This window comes from Podarcis melisellensis (assembly GCF_964234715.1).
Source record: "Podarcis melisellensis genome assembly, chromosome: 15".
NCBI lineage: Eukaryota > Metazoa > Chordata > Lepidosauria > Squamata > Lacertidae > Podarcis > Podarcis melisellensis.
In genome coordinates this window covers 22,043,782-22,064,850 of record NC_138532.1, presented here as the reverse complement: position 1 = coordinate 22,064,850, position 21,069 = coordinate 22,043,782, and the positions used below count along the sequence as shown (strand labels likewise).

The 21,069-nt window shown below is 48.1% G+C and overlaps 1 protein-coding gene across 3 annotated transcripts in view; it reads right to left on the bottom strand.

Moving 5' to 3' along the window:
- Nucleotides 1-15,333, bottom strand: part of GRIK4 (glutamate ionotropic receptor kainate type subunit 4) — a 467,636-nt gene extending 452,303 nt beyond the window's left edge. For 2 of the 3 annotated variants that reach the window (XM_081889776.1, XM_081889778.1), the window contains exon 1: nt 15,179-15,333. The gene's annotated coding sequence lies outside the window, so the exon portion shown is untranslated. Of the gene's footprint in view, nt 1-14,062; nt 14,145-15,178 lie in introns of those variants that run through there. The other variant, XM_081889777.1, reaches the window with a different exon arrangement.
- Between the last annotated feature and the right edge of the window lie 5,736 nt (nt 15,334-21,069).

Here is a 21,069-nt window from a genome sequence, read left to right as displayed (position 1 = left end):
AGTAAACCCCCCCCCCGGGTCCAGCACACACATGTTGCCTCAGTTAAGATCATTCCACTCTGCCAGGTTGCTAAGCAACATCTCCACCCACTCACCCTCTTGCCTAGTTAACTTTAACCCTTCCAGAATTAACCCTTGTGGTACAAACCGAATGACCCCAGATGCTACACATCCAACAGGAGCATCATAAAAGCTCGTAGTCCCTATACTCTGCAACCGCCATGAGTTGCTTTGGGCTGACAGACTCAGCTGGCCTGTCCCCCAGCAGTTCTTGCAACTGTTTTAGCCCAGCATTTCTGCTCTGCATGCAGCCTATCTCACTTTTTTCCAGACCACTAAATCTAGAGCTACCAACTGCTCAGTAGGCACCAAAGAAAAGCCCTCCTAAAAAAAGAGAAGCTCTTATTAATGCCATAAATTGCTCCTTCCATCCATGCCCAGCGTACCATAGAGCAAGTTAATATCAGGGCAGTTAAAAGAGGGTCATTATAAGCAAGCAGATTTTGCAACTCCTCTAATAATCTCGTAAGGCGCCAGCTTCCTTAGGCATGGTCCAGAGCCCCTTGCTGAACTCCCACAATTAGGATAATATTTTCATTAGGCAGGATTTATAACCAAATAAATTGGACTCCATGGTCTCGTCTGCCGCACGGGAACACCCTTGCAAGAGAACCTGCAAAAGTCTTCCTTTTGCATTAAGCATCCGCTTTGGTGAACTGGAAACCACAGTGTGAACAGTCCAGAGAACCAAACCGCAAGAAATGGCATAACTGGGTCAAACAAAGCTGCAAGTGCAAGGCCAGGATCTAGCCCATAGCCACTCGGCCAGTTTCAGCATCTTGTTCAATAGCCAGCCGTATTATTTAAACTATCTTATTAACTGCTAGCCTGGTGGCGCTTTCCCCTTAATTTTAAACGGTCCGTCCTCCCTTATTGATTTCCACTCCCATTAAATTATCCTCTTTGCTTAAGCCTTTAGCACTAATTCCAAACATGTATTTACTCCTTTCCAGGACTTGGGCGCCTCCATCACTTTGCACTGACTCTGCTTCCATGCTTTCAAGCTCTTCCTTCATCGCTTATGTTTCATCAACAGGAGGAAACATTCTTCCAGGTCACTTACGTCACCATAGACAATAAGCTGTCTGTTCCCCTTTCCTCCAGTGGTCTCACCAGTCCAAAACTCAGAGAACAGATAAGTTATTTGTTTCAGAACAGGAGTGAGGAATCTGTGGTCCTCCAAATGTCATGGTACTCCAACTCCCATCAGCCCCAGCCAGCACAGCTAAGAGTCATGGATGATGGGAATTGTAGCCCAAAACATCTGGCACATCCTTCAACTGTCCCAGGAAAACCGGGACATCCCATTTTCTTGCGCAACAACATGGTGGCTATTTGGGGCTTTGCAATCTCACCCCCCATAAAAACACTTTTGGGGGGACCACAATCTCATGCAGGTCACATGACTTGCCTGGGAGTGCAATCTGCAACTTAAGTGGAACGCAAACTGGAACATGTGCAGAGGAGGGTGACCAAGATATCAAGGGTCTGGAAACCAAGCCTTATGAGGAACGGTTGAAGGAGCTGGATATGTTTAGCTTGGAAAAGAGGAGACTGAAAGGAGACATGATAGCCATCTTTAAATATCACAAGGGATGTCACATGGAAAATGGAGCAGGAGCAGGAGCACACTTGTTTTCTCCTGCTTTGGAGGGTAGGACCTGAACCAATGGCTTCAAGATAGTGATACCTCGGGTTAAGTACGTAATTCGTTCCAGAGGTCTGTTCTTAACCTGAAACTGTTCTTAACCTGAAGCACCACTTTAGCTAATGGGGCCTCCTGCTGCCGCCGCGCCGCCAAAGCATGATTTCTGTTCTCATCCTGAAGCAAATTCTTAACCCGAAGTACTATTTCTGGGTTAGTGGAGTTTGTAACCTAAAGCATCTGTAACCTGAGGTACCACTGTACAAGAAAGGAGATTCTAACTAAACATCAGGAAGAACTTTCTGACAGTAAGAACAGTTCAGTAGTGGAACGGCCTCCCTCTAGAGGTGGTGGACTCTTCTTCCTTGGAGGTTTTTAAGCAGAGGTTGGATGGTCATCTGTCGGGGGTACTTTAGCTGAGATTCCTGGATTGCATCTAGTCCTGCATTGGACTAGATGATCCATGGAAACTTTTCCAACTCTACAATTATATGATTCTATGATAACGCCTATGGGGTTTTGGCCTGGACATGATGGAGTTTCTTATCTAGAGGGCCACAGTTTTGCCACCTCTCTTTCAGAGCCTACCCCATTCTGCCCAGGCCCCGATCACAGACCAGCTTGGACAGGTGGTGGGTGAGGGGACAAGGGGACATAGCACTATGAAAAGGCCTTCCCATCTTCCCTGGAAAGCACCAGGCTGGCTCACAGAGCCCACCTAAAAGACTTGCCACTTCACAAGCCAGCGGACCAACATTTTCAACCATGGCCTTCACACCATGCCTGCAAGCTGGGGCAATAGAATCTCCTCCCAGCCACAAAGACTGTTTATGGGTGATACAGAAGAGGGAGAACTTGAGGCATAAATCCCATTTGCTCATCCAGCAGCATCTCTCTCTTGTTCCTCCCTCCGCACAAGAAGCCCATGAATCACGTCAATCAGATTCCAGCCTGCGGCTTGTTATTTTAGGAGGGGCTTTCAATCTTCTTTAAAACTTGCCTCTGATCTCTCCAAACAGGGAGTGGGGAGGGAAGGACTGGGAAGAGAGTTGTGGACCAGGGGTCAACATGGCATTTCAGAGGCAGGTTGGAGGGAAGAAAGAAACAGGATTTTAATAATGACGTATGGAGTTGTTGAGATCTAATTCGTAGGGAAGGGCTCCAGTTCACTGGTAGAGCATGTGCCTTGCATGCAGAAGATCCCAGGCTTAAGCACATGTGCTGGAACCCAGCACCTCCGGTTAGGACTGGGAGAGACCCCTGCCTGAAAACTTGAGAGCTGCTGCCAGTCAGTGTAGACAATACTGCACTACATGGACCATTGTCCCGGTTCTGTATAAGACAGCTTCCTATGTGGGCCACGTTTTATTGTGGCAAGACTTATCTGTGCCAGTTAGCAGCTGCGTGAGAGAGACACAAGTCCAACAGGCGATGCTTTGCTTGTCCAGCCAAAAAGGTCTGCACCAGTTGAATTGTCACTTGTGACATGGTTGCCGAAAGCCCAGTTTGGTGAGTTTTCTCCAGGTTTCTTTAAGAACAGACCAAACTTTGGTCTGCTGGATCAGACCAAGAAAGGCCATCCTTTCTGCGAACTGCCCTGAGGTTTTTCAATAGCCACCAACGGGCTGAGAAAAAGCAAGGGACCTCCTATCTTTTATCCTTCAAGAGTTCAAGGAACTTATAGCAAGTGAGCATGCACACAAACCTTGGGAATTCCTCTTGGCAGCTGGGAGTTTGGGGCTGAGGGGGGGGAGAGATGGGTTGGAAACAGAGCCGTAGCTAGGTGATCTTGCGCCCCTGGCAGAACCATCCAGATTGCCCCCCCCCCAAAAAATTAGTTCTTCTTTCTGCCTCTCCTCCCCCACCCCCACCCATTCAATTCACCCTCTATTTAAAACCATTTCTTATGAGGCAATAGTACTCGGTCCAGTATACCTGAAGGAGCATCTCCACCCCCATTGTTCTGCCCAGACACTGAGATCCAGAGCCAAGGGCCTCTGGACAATCTTACGTTTAGAAGACATCTGAAGGCAGCCCTCTTTAGGGAAGTTTTTAATGACTGGTGTTTTAATGTACAGTGATACCTCGGGTTAAGTACTTAATTTGTTCCGGAGGTCCGTTCTTAACCTGAAACTGTTCTTAACCTGAAGCACCACTTTAGCTAATGGGGCCTCCTGCTGCCGCTGTGCCGCCGGAGCACGATTTCTGTTCTCATCCTGAAGCAAAGTTCTTAACCTGAAGCACTATTTCTGGGTTAGTGGAGTCTGTAACCTGAAGCGTATGCAACCTGAAGCGTATGTAACCTGAGGTACCACTGTATTTTTATTCTTTGTTGGAAGCCGCCCAGAGTGGCTGGGGAAACCCAGCCAGATGGGCAGGATATACGTAAATAAATTATTATTATTATTATTATTATTATTATTATTATTATTATTAGACAATTTAAAGCTGATTTTGCGCCCCTGGCAGGGGCCCACCTCACCACCCCCTAGCTATGGCCCTGGTTGGAAATCCAAATTTAGCAGGATAAAATCACTTCAACCAGAGAGGCTGAATTGAGAGGTGGGCAAATTGTGGTCCCACATATATCTTTGAACAGCAGCTCCCATCATCTCTGACCACTCTGGAGTCCAAAGTCAGACTCTCCACTGCTCTGTTAACAGCAGAGGTAGAGCCAACAACTATATTTCACCTTTGTAAAATTACAGCCCTATACCTTGCCTCCTCCCGCCACCCCCAACCTAAATAAGCCACGTCTATTAATTTCAACTGGTTTACTCTTGTGTACGGCAAGCACTGGATGCAACCCAAGTGACCCAGGGAGGGAAGTGACAAGGTTCCGTTTTGTTTTTAAACACAGGTTTTAAAAACGCTCCAAGTTAATTCACGCAGAAGAGGAACTTGTGGACACCTCCCTGCCCTTTTCTATCATTCCATTCCCTTGCCAAAAAATATTTTATCAGTTGCACAAGAGCCGTAGAATCATGGAAGCAGAAGGAAAGAGCTAATTAAATATATGCAAATATGCTTAATTCATTTCATTTTTTTTAAAAAAAGCAAAACTATCCACTTTTAGCCAAGTTTTTTACATTGCAAGAAATCATGGGAGTCTTGTCTCCCAAGTACTTTCCTGGCCAACTGAAAGCCCTTACTTTCCCACCAAGACACGGTGTTTTTCAGATGCCGTTGGACTCCAACTCTCATCAGCCCCAGCCAGCTGGGCCAATGCTGAGGGATGAAGGGAGCTGTGGTCCAACAGCATATAATGGAGGGCCCCATATTGTCTACCCTGCCATCCTGGACTGATTTGCCAAGGATCTATTTGGGTCCAAAGGCTGTGCCCACCCAGTGGAATGCTCTCCGATCAGATGTCAATGAAATAAACAACTGACTTTTAGAAGACATCTGAAGGCAGCCCTGCATTGGAAATATTTTAATGTTTGACATCTTAAAGGTAAAGGTAAAGGGACCCCTGACCATTAGGTCCAGTTGTGACTGACTCTGGGGTTGCGGCGCTCATCTCGCTTTATTGGCCGAGGGAGCCGGCGTACAACTTCCGGATCATGTGGCCAGCATGACTAAGCGGCTTCTGGCAAACCAGAGCAGTGCACGGAAACGCCGTTTACCTTCCCGCCAGAGAGGTACCTATTTATCTACTTGCACTTTGATGTGCTTTCAAACTGCTAGGTTGGCAGGAGCAGGGACCAAGCAAAGGGCGCTCACCCCGTCGCGGGGATTCGAACCGCCGACCTTCTGATCAGCAAGTCCTAGACTCTGTGGTTTAATCCACAGCGCCACCTGCATCCCTGTTTGACATCTTACTGTGTTTTAATTTGTTGGAAGCTGCCTAGAGTGGCTGGTGTAACCCAGCCATATGGGTGACATTATTATTATTATTATTATTATTATTATTATTATTATTATTATTATTAATCCAGCTAGGGTCCGGGTGACTTTGGGATTCTTCTCAGCCTTCAAGACGGTACAATTGTTAACATTCAATCTAAATTCATTTGTTTTGAGAGCAAGGCTGAAACGCAAAGGGATGAGTAATAGGGAAAACAGGACCAGAACAGACATATTTATTCTAGATTATGTCATCTGGGGCGGACTGGAATTTTGATCTGGACGGGGGAAACTTTGGTGCCATTATACTCATATCACTAAGCAAATATAGACCTTTTCCAAGGATGAGTCATCCCCAAAAGGCTAATGCATTACTAGGCAGCATCAACAGAACTATAGAGGCCAGAACATAGAATTTTTGAATCACAGAATTATAGACTTGGAAGGGACCTTGAGGGACGATGAGAACACGAGGAGCAAGGGTACCAGTTTATTTAGTCAGACCTCACCTGGAGTTCTGTGGAGGGGCCGTACCTCAAGATACCTGCTTTGTAGGCAGAAAATCCCTGGTTCAATCCCTGGCAACTCCAGGTAGGGCTAGGGCAGACCCTGCCTAAAACCCTGAAGAGCTGCTGCCAGCCAGTGCAGGAAATATGGAGCTGGATGGATCAACAGTTTGAGTCAGTATAAGGTAGTTCCACATTCTGGGTAAAGAGGTAAAGAGACACCTGACCGTTAGGTCCACTCGTGGACGACTCTGGGATTGCGGCACTCATCTCATTTTATTGGCCAAGGGAGCCGGCGTGCAGCTTCCAGGTCATGTGGCCAACATGACCAAGCCGCTTCTGGTGAACCAGAGCAGCGCACGGAAACACTGTTTACCTTCCCACCGAAGCGGTACCTATTTAACTACTTGCACTTTGACGTGCTTTCGAACTGCTAGGTTGGCAGGAGCAGGGACCGAGCAACAGGAGCTCACCCCGTTGCGGGGATTTGAACCGCCGACCTTCTGATCGGCAAGTCCTAGGCTCTGTGCTTTAACCCACAGCGTCACCTGTGTCCCTGTTCTGGGTAAAAAGGTAAAGGTAAAGGTACCCCTGCATGTACAGGCCAGTCGTGTCCGACTCTAGGGTTGCGCGCTCATCTCGCTCAAGAGGCCGGGAGCCAGCGCTGTCCGGAGACACTTCCGGGTCGCGTGGCGAGCCAACACCAGCGCCGCACACGGAAACACCGTTTACCTTCCCACTATAAAGCGGTACCTATTTGTCTACTTGCACTTAGGGGTGCTTTCGAACTGCTAGGTGGGCAGGAGCTGGGACTGAACAATGGGAGCTCACCCCGCCGCGGGGATTCGAACCGCCGACCTTGTGATCAGCAAGTCCTAGGCACTGAGGTTTTACCCACAGCGCCACCCGCGTCCCTGTTCTGGGTACTTGGGGAAAAATTAGAATATATTCAGAGAAGAGCAACAAAGAAGAGTTTGGAGTCGATATCCCACTTTATCACTACCCTAAGGAGTCTCAAAGCGGCTAACAATCTCCTTTCCCTTCCTCCCCCACAACAAACACTCTGTGAGGTGAGTGGGGCTGAGAGACCTCAGAGAAGTGTGACTAGCCCAAGGTCACCCAGCAGCTGCATGTGGAGGAGTGGGGAATCAAACCCGGTTCACCAGATTACGAGTGCACTACTCTTAACCACTACACCACACTGGCTCTCAAAGGTTGTGAGATGCCTATAGATCTATACGGAAAGGCTGAAAGAGCTGAGTATGTTTAGTCTGGACACTAAATGGTTAAGAGGCAATATGAGAGCCACCTCCACATTTCTGAAGGACTGTCACACAGATGATGGAGCAAAAGTCTCCTCTATTGCACCAGACCTGAAATGACAGGTTCAAATTACAGGAAAGGAGATTCTGACTGAGGGTCAGGAAGCCAGTGTGGTGTAGTGGTTAGAGTATCGGACTAAGACACTCTAACAGGGACTGCCCATTCTGCCTGGACACTGAGATCCAGCGCCAAGGGCCTTCTGGTGGTTCCCTCACCACAAGAAGCCAAGTTACAGGGAACCAGGCAGAGGGCCTTCTCAGTAGTAGCGCCTGCACTGTCTAACACCCTCCCATCAAATGTCAAGCAACCATCCTACTTTTAAAAGACATCTGAAGGCAGCCCTGTTTAGGGAAGTTTTTCATATTTAATGCTGTATTGTTTTAAATATTCAATTAGGAGCTGAACCTACCTCCCAGGGTTGTTGTGGGGGTTAAATGGGGAAGGGTAAGCCTTGCACATCACCTTTAGCCATTGGAGGAAAAGGTGGGATATCTAAGCAGTGAATAAACAGAGAAGAAATGGAAGAGATTTCTAATGGTGCAAGTGGAACAGAGGCCACACCAGACTCCCTAACAAGTTACCTATCGGGATCCCACGATAGCTATCTGTTTACCACAACCCTCCGAGGCTGGCTGGTGCACTGCTGTTACTAGTGGTGTGAAAAGTGGGTGGCAAGAGCGAGAGATTTCGGCACCCAATTGGTCCTCCTAGCAATAAAACAGGCTAGCACATTTGCAGTGTCTCGTATGGCTTCAAAATGGATGGGGACCCCTGTGTTGACATTTCTGCATTGGAGGGGGTTGGTCTAGATGACCCTCAGGGTCCCTTCCAACTCTACAATTCTGTATGTCTATGAATTAGGTCTGAACAGAGGAACACCCAGCTTAGCTACCTGAAACCCTAGAGATCTGCTGCCAGTCAGTGTAGACAATACTGAGTTAGATGGGAGAATGGCCTGCCTCAGGATAAAGCAGTTTCCCATATCTTCTTCTCCTTCTTTTGGCTTTTATGTTAATCATATGATCAATGCATACTGTGTTGCAGTCAAACACAAGGTAATAATAATAATATTAATAATAAAACTTAAATACAATACATATGTATATGAGTAATAATTGTAACATAATTTGTTCCTCCACTCTTAAATACCTTGACTTTAACTCCCCTTCCACTCTTTCCCTGGTTTCCCATCTGATTTCTTTTCAAACTGTGTTTTCTTACTCAACTAAATTGTTTTCATTACCATACATTATCCCACTTTGTCACTCTACTGCTGAGCATTTTTTCAGTCTGTTACACTTATTTTCTTGTTGGAATATTTTTTCCATATATGTAATCTATGCATAATGTCCAGTCTTCTTTTAAATTTTTATCATTTTATTTCTTAATCTATTTGTCATGCTGTCAAGTTCTATATATTCTAATATTTTAAAGTGCCGTTCTTCTCTTGATGGTACTGCAACTGTTCTCCACTTTTGTGCTACTGGAGTTTGGGCTGCTGTAGTCACATACATCCATAATGTAGTGTGATTTGGGGGGATTTCTGTCGTTATTATTCCCAGAAGGAATGCTTCTGGGTTTTTAGGAAACATCCTTTTAAACATTTTCTTAAGTCCATTATAAACCAACTCCCAGAATTATTTTATTATTCTGCAAGACCACCATGAATCTGCCAATTGCTTCTTTATATTACCAACACAGGGCACTTTTAGTTCTAAACATTTTAGCTGGTTTACTTGGAGTCAAGTGGTAAACGGCATTTCCGTGTGCTGCTCTGGTTCGCCAGAAGCGGCTTAGTCATGCTGGACACATGACCTGGAAGCTGTACGCCGGCTCCCTCGGTCAATAAAGCGAGATGAGCACCGCAACCCCAGAATCATCTGCGACTGGACCTAATGGTCAGGGGTTCCTTTACCTTTACCACTTGTGGAACATTTTTTTAAAGTTCTCTTTTAACGTGTAACTAGCAGTGAATTTTAAATTTGTTTTCCACAAATGCTCCCACCGGTTTAAATCAATATTATGGCTCACATCTTGTGCCCATTTGATCATAGATGATTTTACAAATTCTTCTTTCACTTCCCAATCCTATACATTTTAGATAAAATTTTAGCTCTGGATCATAGTATTTCTTTTTCAAACTGTGATGGTTTTTCTGCAAATCCCAATTTCTTATCTACCTTAAATTTTGATTTGATGATATTTTAACCAATCCAATACATATTCTTTAATCTCTTCAATTTTTCTCATTTTTGGCTCTCCTTCTGAAAAGTCTAACAATTCATTATAGGCACCCCCAGTTATCACTCATATTATTACTTTTTCCTTGCTTCAGCTTCTATTGGGGATAACCACCTAGGTGTTTTGTTTTCTAATAAATATTTGTATTTTCACCATATCTTAATTAAGTTTTTTCTAATGACGTGATTGGCGAAGCTTCTACGTATTCCCGCTTTGCTATACCAAATACAAGTGTTCCAGGTGTGTTTGACATCATGACCCTGCAAATCTAGCAGCTGTGTATTTTTTAGCAATATCCAGTCTTTTATCCAACACAGGCAGGCAGCTTCAAAATACAGTTCCAAATCTGGGAGTGCAAAACATCCTCTGTCTTTCGTATCATTGAGAACCTTCTGTTTTAGCCTAGATTTCTTCCCTCTCCAGATAAACTTAGATAGATCTTTTCACCAATCTTTTAGACATCACATGTCATTAAGTATTAGGATTGTTTAGACAGTTTCCCATATCTTAAGGGAAGGGTTGTAGCTTATAAGAAAAGCATCAGGTTTGCATGCAAAAGGTCTCCAATTCAATCCCCAGCATCTTGAGGGAGGGCTGAGAGAGACTGCTGCCAGACAGTGTTGACCCTACAGAGTTAGATGGACCAACGGTCTGCCTTTGTCTTAGACAGCCTCCTGTGCTTCTCCACCCCACCCATTTCTCCTCTACACAATCTATTTTTACTACCATGCACATGGCAAAACAGAACACCTCTTCTGAGCATCTTTTGATCCCAGGCGCCACTCGGCAGGGCTTCACCCCAGAAAGTTGCATTCAAATGCTGGTCTCTGACCATCATTTCACGGCTGAGAGAGACAGCGGGCAAACGCCTGCCATCTCCTGCCAACAGCTGGGAGGCAGCTCCAGGTCTCCGCCTGGCAACTGAACTACCTTCACCGCAGGAATTGGAGAAAAGAGTGGGAATCAAACAAAGGCTCAGCTGTGTAACGTGTGCATATGAGATTAACTTTCCCAAGGGTTGCAACCTTGAAGGACAAATCCTGCTGCCTAGTTTGGGAAAACAATAAAGCCGATGGATGAGGAGAAGGTGCAAAGTATTTGCAGCAAAGAATCAACGGGTTTCTGTTTGCACAGAGGCTCTGGATTCAAATCTCTGCTCTCTACTTGGCCTTAGGGACGCCAAACAGGACTGTTGTGGTGATTTATTTATAGGTGCGTGAAAGCGCTTTGAACACCTGAAACGCTCTATATAAATTGTTCATGGGGGACTAGACCTTGACTGTTCACAATGGCTAATGGAGCCTCTGCATTCAGGAGCGGTCTACCTGTGAGCTAGTTCCAGATGTTGTGTATACAAAGCAGGGGATGGAATGGCCCGCCCCTTCCTGGCCTGAATGGGAAGTTATTCCCAGGGGCATGTGGTTAGCCATGGGCAGGGACAGGTTGATGGGCAAGGCATACCAGAGGTGGGTAGTCGATCTGGGCAGAGGACCAGCCTGTTGTCCCCTCCTTGCCACTCAGGCAAAGACTGACCATGCAGTGCCCAGTCAATGTGGTAAGGGATGCTCAAAATTTCCAGGTAGGAGACTGAAGCCCCTGAGCGAAGAAACTAGTGCTGAAATCAGACAGGGGCAGATTTAGGGGAATAGGACCAATTCAGTTGCACTGGGTGTGGAGTCTCAGGGGCGCTGCCTGGGGTGGCACAACTATGATTTAGAATGGAACATGAGAGGTGGATTGGGGCCACAGAATTTTGAGAACCCTAAGATCCAATGCTGGATCAACCCCCAAAGAGGGATAGAAGTCTTCTCAGAACCCACTGGGCACTTCAAGCCCCTTCTGAAACAAAAACAATTAAAAGGTCTTTTCTGTCTCTTGCATCTCGCCCCTCCAGGTGATCCTCACTAGGCAACTGGGCCAGTTACTCTTCCCCAGCCTAGCCTACCTCACAGGGTTGTTGTGAGGCTAAAATGGGAAGGGAGTAGAGAACCATACCTTGAGCTTTTTGGAGAAAAAACAATATATAGATAAAGGTAAAGGGACCCCTGACCATTAGGTCCAGTCATGACCGACTCTGGGGTTGTGGCGCTCATCTCACTTTATTGGCCGAGGGAGCCGGTGTACTGCTTCTGGGTCATGTGGCCAGCATGACTAAGCCGCTTCTGGTGAACCAGAGCAGCACACAGAAACCTTTGTTTACCTTCCCGCCGGAGTGGTACCTATTTATCTACTTGCACTTTGAGGTGCTTTCGAACTGCTGGGTTGGCAGGAGCAGGGACCAAGCAACAGGAGCTCACCCCATTGTGGGGATTCGAACCGCCAACCTTCTGATCAGCAAGTCCTAGGCTCAGTGGTTTAACCCACAGAGCCACCCGCGTCCCTGATATATAGATAGGTAACATTATTTGGGATTATCCCAGTGAAACTGGACCCCAGTTTTGGGCATTAGTTCTACCATCACCAGCTCAGCCCTGGAAAGCCACCAGGGATGTTTCTGTTCTGATTGTACCAACAGGCTCTGATAACATATCACATATACACAGAACAGGGCATTCATTGATTTAAAAAAAACACAACTATTTACACCCAGTTGATTCCCAGCTTAATTCTGTTTCCGAGTCTATGCAAAATCATGTTCCCAGGTGATTTGCAAGTGTCTAGCATCACTAGTCATTTCTATACACAAGTCAGGCAGGACTTCGGGGGGAGGGGGAGAGATGCTCCAAAATTACTAGTTTGGGAAGCACTTACTCCTTTGAGCAGCAGCTAGTAACAAAAGGAGAGAGTTGTGATTCAGATTTTGTGCTCCTTCCTCCCCAACAATGTTCGGCATCTGATGTGCTTGATTGTGTTAGGCTGCAAGCCAATAAGAAGCTGTGTAACTCATCCATCTAGCCTGCTGCCCTTACTAAGCCTCCCAGCAATGCAATAACTTGGGTTTCATAAAGGTAAAGGTACCCCTGCCCGTACGGGCCAGTCTTGCCAGACTCTGGGGTTGTGCGCCCATCTCACTCAAGAGGCCAGGGGCCAGCGCTGTCCGAAGACACTTCCGGGTCACGTGGCCAGCGTGACATCGCTGCTCTGGCGAGCCAGAGCTGCACACGGAAACACCGTTTACCTTCCCGCTGGTAAGCGGTCCCTATTTATCTACTTGCACCCGGAGGTGCTTTCGAACTGCTAGGTTGGCAGGCGCTGGGACCGAGCAGCGGGAGCGCACCCCGCCGCGGGGATTCGAACCGCCGACCTTTCGATCGGCAAGCCCTAGGCACTGAGGCTTTAACCCACAGCGCCACCCGCGTTTCATACTCATGCCTAATTCTTTCTGAATGAAAAGGACACATTGCACCATCCGAGAGTACTAAAACAACTGCCCATGCACTCTTCTGAGTTTTGATTGGACCTTGCCACCACAACCGTCCCATCCAGACTGAATGTTGCCTTTCTGCCCATCCTAGTTACATATTGCAAGACAACTTTGTGAAAAGAAATGCATACTTTGAAGCAATAACCTCACTATTTGAGCTACCCAGGGAGCCACTATTCTCTTTGACCCTGGCAAACAAGGCCCCGGTTTCTTTCCAGTCAAGACAGAAGACCCAAGCGTAGCATCTTGAGGAACTAACAGATGCAGTGACAACGGCGGCATTTGCAAACGGTAAACAGAAAAATGCAACATGATTCAAATGATGAATGGGCTACGCATCTGCGCAGACAACACTATGGTTCGGTGAGAAAAGATGCCCCCGTCTCCCATTCAGCCAGCCTCTCCTCCGAAGCCTGAATGAGGACAAGGTGACATTTCTCTCTCCCCCCCCCCCCCCACTAGAAGGCCTGCTCTTGAAAGCATCTTTGCAGGAGCAGGAAATGGCTCCTAGGGACCTGGGAGATCTCATCAACTCCCCCACCTCCGCCCCCAAGAACTAAATGCTTAGAAGTCATTTAAGGCATGTTTTGAGAAATTGAACATAACTTATCTTAGCAATCCATCCATCCCTCCTCCCTTAAGCTGCCCATCCATCTCCCAGGCTGTCATCTCCTTCTCCACCCCCTGCCACCACTGTGCTCCATCCTGTTCCTTCAAGGTATCCATCACTCGTTCCCCCCAAAAAAACACCTCCCCACTGCCCCCCTTCCACCCTCTTGCACCAGCCATCGCTCCCAAACACCTACCCCTCCCAAGCATTGATACCCATTGCAAAGCATCCATCGTCTCAACACCCCCTTCCCTTTTTCCTTCCTTCCTTCCTTCTCTCCCTCCCCACATTTTACTTTCCACGCCAGGCAACTACTTTCCCCTTTCAGCACTTTCTCCCCCTCTAGGAAGTAACAACAATCCGCGGTGCCTATTCCATTTCCCCTTACAAACAGGTGTATTATCTCACTTTCTCTCTCACGCACACAAAGAACGATCTTAGTCATTTTATACACTCCAGAGACCCACCCTTGGCGTTCCTCAGCTGCCTCTTCGCCTCCCCAGCCTTTCAAAACAGAGGATCACAGCAACCTCCACGCATACGGTCTCTGGAGTTCTCTCCCCCCCCCCCCGCCGCCGCCTCCGCCAGCCACCACGCTACACAACCATTTTGTGGATACACACACAAGTGTGATGTTGAGTTCCTCGCTCCCTGCCGATGAGGAGGTTTAATCACCAGCAGCACGGAAGCACTTCTAGGGACCTGAGCCCCCAGAAGCATGGAGGCAGAGTTTGATGGGAATCAGAAAAGGGGTGTCACAATGCGGGGGGAGAGAGAGGAATGGGGGGAAATCATCTTCGCTCCCCAAAAAGCAGACTGGGACCCAATATAGCGAAGTGGGCATTCTGGCCAAGGAGGAAGGGCAAGGACCAATGAAAAGGGGGAGAGGGAAGGAATTGGAGTCGCCCACTGAAACCGACCAGAGGCATAGAAGGAGAGCACGGCCCCTTATTCCTGGGGGGCACGGGAGCCCAAGACGGTGAAGGGCACCCCGAGATGGGTCGAGAGGAACTAAGTTTAGGAAACTGAGGACCAACTGCCGTCCTTATCTGGGCGCATGGGGCCGGGAGGAGGGGAGCGGCGGTAGAGTCCTGGATTGCAGAGGGCGCCCCGAAAGAGATGAGGCTACCCCCCCAAGCCCGGGTCCCTAGGAGTCCTGGAAGATTAGAGCTAGTCGGCGCCTTCCAGGCTTCCCGTAAGAAAGGACGGCAGGGTTTAGACCTCTCAGAGGGAAAAGGGGTCCTGTGGTGTCCTTCTTTAAGGGGGAGGGGGGAAGCATCCCAGATTGGGGAGGGGGTAGTCTCTCTCTTGAATAGATAGGACCCAGGAGTCCGAGGGTAAAAGGGCTCGGGGAGCGAAAGAAGCCAAGCCACCCCCACCCCAACCACCCTCTTGTTACCCCTGGAGGTGCAAGATGGAAGCGCAGCAGGCTCTGCCCGGTTGGCTTCGCTTGCGGCGGGTCCAGAGAGAAGCGAATGCCGCGGCTCTCTCTCTGGCCAGGGGGGAAGCCGAGCTCGGCGGGCGCCGGGCTGCAGCTGAACCGGAGGCGGGGCGCTTCTAGCAGCAGTGCAGGCTTCTCCTACCTGAGTGGCTCTCCCGGGCTGGGATCTGCAGGCTGGCCGGCTCAGGTTTTGCTTCCCCCGACACACGCACTCGCTGCAGCCGGGGAGATGAGGCGGCTTGTTGCAGCTGCTGGGGCTCGCAGAAGCGACGCGCTGCGATCCGGCGGCGGCGGCGAAACCGCGTCCAAGGAGCACCGGGAGAGAACGAGCCCAAGGGCGCCCCCGGGTGGCGAGCGGAGGAAGCGCAAGGTGCCAGAAAAATCCCGGGTGCGGGGTGTTCGAACGTGGCGGGGAGAGAGAGGGGTTAGGGTGCAAGTGTTTGTGTGTGTGTGTGGTTTGAAATATGGTGCCAGATTTCTAAAATAAAATTAGGCACCCAAAGCAAAACAGCACGTTCGACTGATGACATCGTGTGTTCGGTTGCCAGACGAAATGCGTAATGATGTCAAACTGAGATCAGTAAAAGGGGGGCGAATAGTAACAGGATGGAAGCAGGGCAAACCAGTGGAGGTTTGCCTGGTAGGGCATATGGGGCACCGCCCCACCCCAGTCTGCTGTTAGCCGGCTCCCACCTGCCAGCCTTTTCACTTCCAGCCAGTCCTGAGGGTGGCCCGGGTTGCCAGTTCCTCCTCCTCCTCCTCACTCCCTGGTTGTGTGCATGTCACCGGCTTAAAACTCAGCGAGGTTGTGTGTTTTTCTCAACTTGGATGGAGGGTGGCATAGGCAGGGGGGAAGCCCATCGAATTGCAGTATTTTATCTTTTAAAAAACAACTAGGACAGGGGCAGGATACATACGGATTGTGGCAGCCATCATATGCACACACACCGGATCCCGAACCAGCGGTGGGAGCGCACTGGGCGCAGAGGAAAGCAGAGTTTGCACACAGCGGCGGTGTTGCGCCTTGTAGAGCTCAGCAAGGAGGAGAGTGGCTGCAAAGCAAGAACTAGTTGCCTCGCCTGCCATTGGCTCTGTCTCTTGCCTGTCACTAGATCTGGTTCCTCCTACTGTTGGGCGCCCTGCCTTCCGCCCCGGCAGCCTCAATGGACACCAGCCACCACTGCTGCAAACATCTTTAGAAAGGAAGATCAGCACAGCCTTAATCACAATAACTTCTGGAGCACAGGGCCCAGTAATATTATTGGGGTGTGATGCAGAGAGATAAGGGGATCTTTCTGCAGAGAGATACCAATTGGGGTGAGATATATGGGGTGATGGGCTGGGGTGGATAAAGAGATTTGCGAAATCGAAATAATGTGTGTGTGTTTTATTACACATGTCATGGGACTATTACTGGGGTGAAACAAGTCAGCTGCCAATATGGTTGCTAGCAGAAGATGGGAAATGTATTTGGGGGGATGCGGAGGCACCTAATGCAGGATGAAGCCCACACCTTTGTTCAGTGTCCCTGGCTTCTGGGATTTGCCCTGCAGCCTCACACAGAGAGAACGAGGGAGATAAAAGGAGAGAGGAGCATCCTCGCGCTAAGCTTCTGGCTGTTGTGATAAGCAGAGGAGCCCGAGCGGCGAGGAAATGTGGCAATCGTGATGGGAGGAAAGGGGGCAGTGTGGAAGCACTAATGGACAGAAGAGGAGCAAAGCGGGGGCGTTGAGATTCCAGAGTGTTGGTGTCTCTGCCTTGAAACGCTACACGGTAAAAGAGAGGGATTAATCCGAAGGCCTCTTCCCAAAAATGTTATGGGGATTCAGCAGAGGGAGGAAAGTGGGAAACGACATAGTAAGAGCACCTAACACAATATAACGCAGGTGCCTGCGTTCCTATAGGGCTGCCACGCTTTTTAAAGGACTTCTGTGTCTTTACAGGGGAAGATGGCACGCGGGGTGAAAGTGCAGCCGGTGTAGCTTTCATACAGCATGATGGAGTGGTGGAGAAAATGTCCTGCCGAATTTCTGCCTGTTGTGCTGCTCTTAAAAGTGCTATGGTTGGGGGTGGGAAGCAGTGGCGTAGCGTGGGTTGTCAGCACCCGGGGCAAAGCAAGTAATTTGTGCCCCCTAATCCGTGGATTTGCGCCCCCTAACCCTAACCCCCAGATGTTGCACCCGGTGCGGCCAGCCCCCCCTGCACCCCCCACGCTACGCCACTGCTGCCAGGGAAAGCGACAGGGAGAGACAAGGAATTGAAATTTGAAGAGGTCAGTTATGAAATGGGGAAAACAAGCTATTTCTTCTGTTATTCATTGTGAAGGTGAGGAGATTCTACCTCGTGAACACCCATTGTGGACATAGCAGCACCTTGGGAGGTAAACCAGTAAGAGAGGCATCCGAACCTCCAGCTGCCCCTTTCGATTTCATCCAGCGTTCGGTCACCCCTCCAGGAAATATGGGGAAGATGAGCAGCCTGCGGGTGCCCCCTGCTGGTCAGAAAGAAAGTTCTTCTAAGGATGCTGAAGGATGGAATGGGATGCAGGCAGGGCCAGCCCAAGACAATTTGGTACCCAAGGTGAATCACAAAAGGGCACCTCTCCTCACCAGCAGGGAAGAATGGATGAAGATATACAAGGATGGAAAAAAAAGATCTACATGGGAATCTGCTGCCCCTGTGGATCCTGCCGCCTGAGGTGGTCACCTCATGAGTAGGCCGGCCCTGGATGAAGATGGGGAAACACCTTGAGCGGAATGGGGGACTTGTGGCCCCAACAAATGTTCCTGGATTCCAACTTTCATCTGCTACATCCAGCATGGCCAAAAGTCAGGGGTGATGGGAGTTGTTGTGCAGCAATATCTGGAGGGCTGCAGGTTGCTTAGCCCTGGCTTAGAAACTCCAGGTATTCTTTTATTTATTTATAAAATTTATATGCAACTTGATTGTGAAAAACAACAACAAAGCAAAACCTCAAAGCCATGTACAGAAAGACTAAAACAACAACACTGTTAATAAAAGCAGCTAAAAACTATTTTAAATGTTCAAAAAATAATAATTAAAATCAACAATGAGCTAAAAGGAGATCAAAACACAGCTCAGCATTCTACATATCTGGGTAGGCTTGAACAAACAAAAACAATTCTTGGCAGGGGTACAGTGGTACCTCTGGTTACGTACTTAATTCGTTCCGGAGGTCTGTTCTTAACCTGAAACTGTTCTTAACCTGAAGCACCACTTTTGCTAATGGAGCCTCCAGCTGCTGCTGCGCGATTTCTGTTCTCATCCTGAAGCAAATTTCTTAACCCAAGGTACTATTTCTGGATTAGTGGAGTCTGTAACCTGAAGCGTATGTAACCTGAAGCATACGTAACCCGAGGTACCACTGTACAGTGAAGATGGGTACTAGGCAAAGAGTTCTAAAATGTTGCACACTAAAAGACTGATTTCTTAGAGATGCAAAATAGGTATTGTGTGGCACCTGCACGGTGCCCATTCTGCAGACCAAAGTGGTTGAGTGGTACTAGGGTTTTGCACATTGATTTCCACTCTTTACAAAGTCTTACAGGAGGACAGTGTTCCTGCTCATCCCTAGTTGTCTAGGAGAGGGAATTTCTCTGTCACCCTAATGACATACCAACATTACTCCATCTACCCAATTAGGAAATGTGAGCACATAGGCCATTAGTTCTACTGCAAATCTGTACACTTTCTAGCTGATGATGTACAGCAGTTAGTGATGTCAGGCTCTGCATAAAGCCAATTAAAGACTGCAATTCTGGCCAGTTTGTGTGCCATGGATATTTCTGCATCTAAACACCCCAAAGAGTGTAATTTAGCATGCTTACCGCCCCATCCCCCTGTGACCTGCTAAAGCCTTGGAGACCTATATTCATTTAGAAAATGACTTCTATAAAAAAAGAGCAGATGGTTAAGATAGCACAACTTGTTTTAAACTCATTGGAAATGCAGGTGTTGTGCATGCAAAAACTATGTGCAAATGCAAAGAGATCACCTGCATTAAGAAATGGTGTTTAATGGAACAGGATTTTGTTTAGAGGCAATGTATGTGGAGTCATGTAAGGGGTTAAATGTGTAATACTAATACCCTCTAATGGTGGGGAACTGGGTTCTTTTAGATAATGAGAGAGGATTGTAAAATTACACTCCTGATTGGCTGACTAGGTAGAAAATCTTGGTCATACATTGAGTGGGGAAAGTGATCTGCAGAGGGGGAGACTCCTATTCCACTCAAATCTGATTGGCTGAAGGGTAGTCTGCCTGAAACATGAATAGGCCTATTCTACAATTTGGAGGGGAAGACAAGGACGAAGAAGAGGAAGACAGAGGCTGGCAGAAGATGAGCAAGAGGCTATTTGAGGCTAGGGGAAACCTGGTTGTGTAGTTTGCTCCAAAACACCCGAACCACAGGCTTAAGCCAAGGATTAGCAGTAAAGGTATTGAGCAGTGATGATAATTCAGCAAGCAGCTTACAGAGCTAACCACAGTGAAAACTGTCTGTAACCCTGGCTCAAAGGAAACCAGTTGAAAATGGCAGTACGGTGGTACCTCAGGTTACATATGCTTCAGGTTACAGACTCCGCTAACCCAGAAATAGTGCTTCAGGTTAAGAACTTTGCTTCAGGATGAGAACAGAAATCGTGCTCTGGCAGCGCGGTGGCAGCCGGAGGCCCCATTAGCTAAAGTGGTGCTTCAGGTTAAGAACAGTTTCAGGTTAAGAACAAACCTCTGGAACAAATTAAGTACTTAACCCGAGGTACCACTGTACCTGGTGGTGAGATTTGTCCAGGGAAGAGGGACTAAAGGGTAATTGGCATAGGAGTTAAATAGGGTTAGGAACTTGACTTTAGCCGTTTGTAAGCCTTTGTCACTGCCACTTAAAGATGCAATAACCTTATTACAGCAAACGTAAGTAAAACCTTAGTCAGCAAGTCAAGTTTTTTTTTTACCTTTCTTATACTTATAATACTGAAAGAATATCTTGCTACTTTAATGGGGAAAGTGTGTCTATCTGGTTTTGTGCCCCGTCTAAAATACCACAGCTGCTGGGTTGTAGTTAAAGATGTTGGTGAGCAACTACAGTACAGATGTTTTGTGCCAGCAGCCAGAAAGGGCATCAGCTGTGGCAAATCAAAGTCAGTTCTCCACATATAAAATATAAAGACGAGTGTGAACTTGCCACAGCATGCAAGATATCCACAGAGGGATGTGAGACACCCAGGATTGATACCCTAGAGCAGGCATAGGCAAACTCGGCCCTCCAGATGTTTTGGGACTACAACTGCCATCATTCCTAGCTAACAGAACCAGTGGTCAGGGATGATGGGAGTTGTAGGCTGAGTTTGCCTATGCCTGCCCTAGAGAGTGTTGATCAGCTTTCCCCAAGTTGGTGCTGTTTTGGAATACAACTCCCATCACATCTGGTCATTAGATGTACTGGCCTGAGCTGTTAGGAGTCCAGCATTCTGGCAACAGCTGGGGGGGGTCACAGGTTAGAAACCTGTGTACAATAGCCAGGGAGTTTTTCCTGCCCCAACTACACAGCAGTGAAAGGGGAAATAAAAGTGATGCTTGTGGAATTCATGATGGACCCCCTTCCTCTTGCCACTTTCTGTACCAGCCATGCTCAGTACTCTAACCCCAAGAAATTTAGCTTCCAGGAAGATGCTTCTCCTGAGTGGCACGAAAGGCTTCATGTGACCATAGATCTCGTTGCTATTAAGAGCACAGGTTTGAGTCACCAGGAAATGAGACACCCACTCCCAATGCTGCCACCAATTTTATACCATGGCAGGAAAATCCAATGTACGAAGGGCAGTATCCAGTGGCGTAGCGTGGGTTGTCAGCACCCGGGGCAAGGCAAGTAATTTGCGCCCCTAACACATGGATTTGCGCTCCCTAACCCGTGGATTTGTGCCCCCTAACCCCCAGATGTTGCGCCCGGTGCGGCTGGGCCCCCCTGCACCCCCCACGCTATGCCACTGGCGGTATCAAAAGCATCCACAGTCTTAA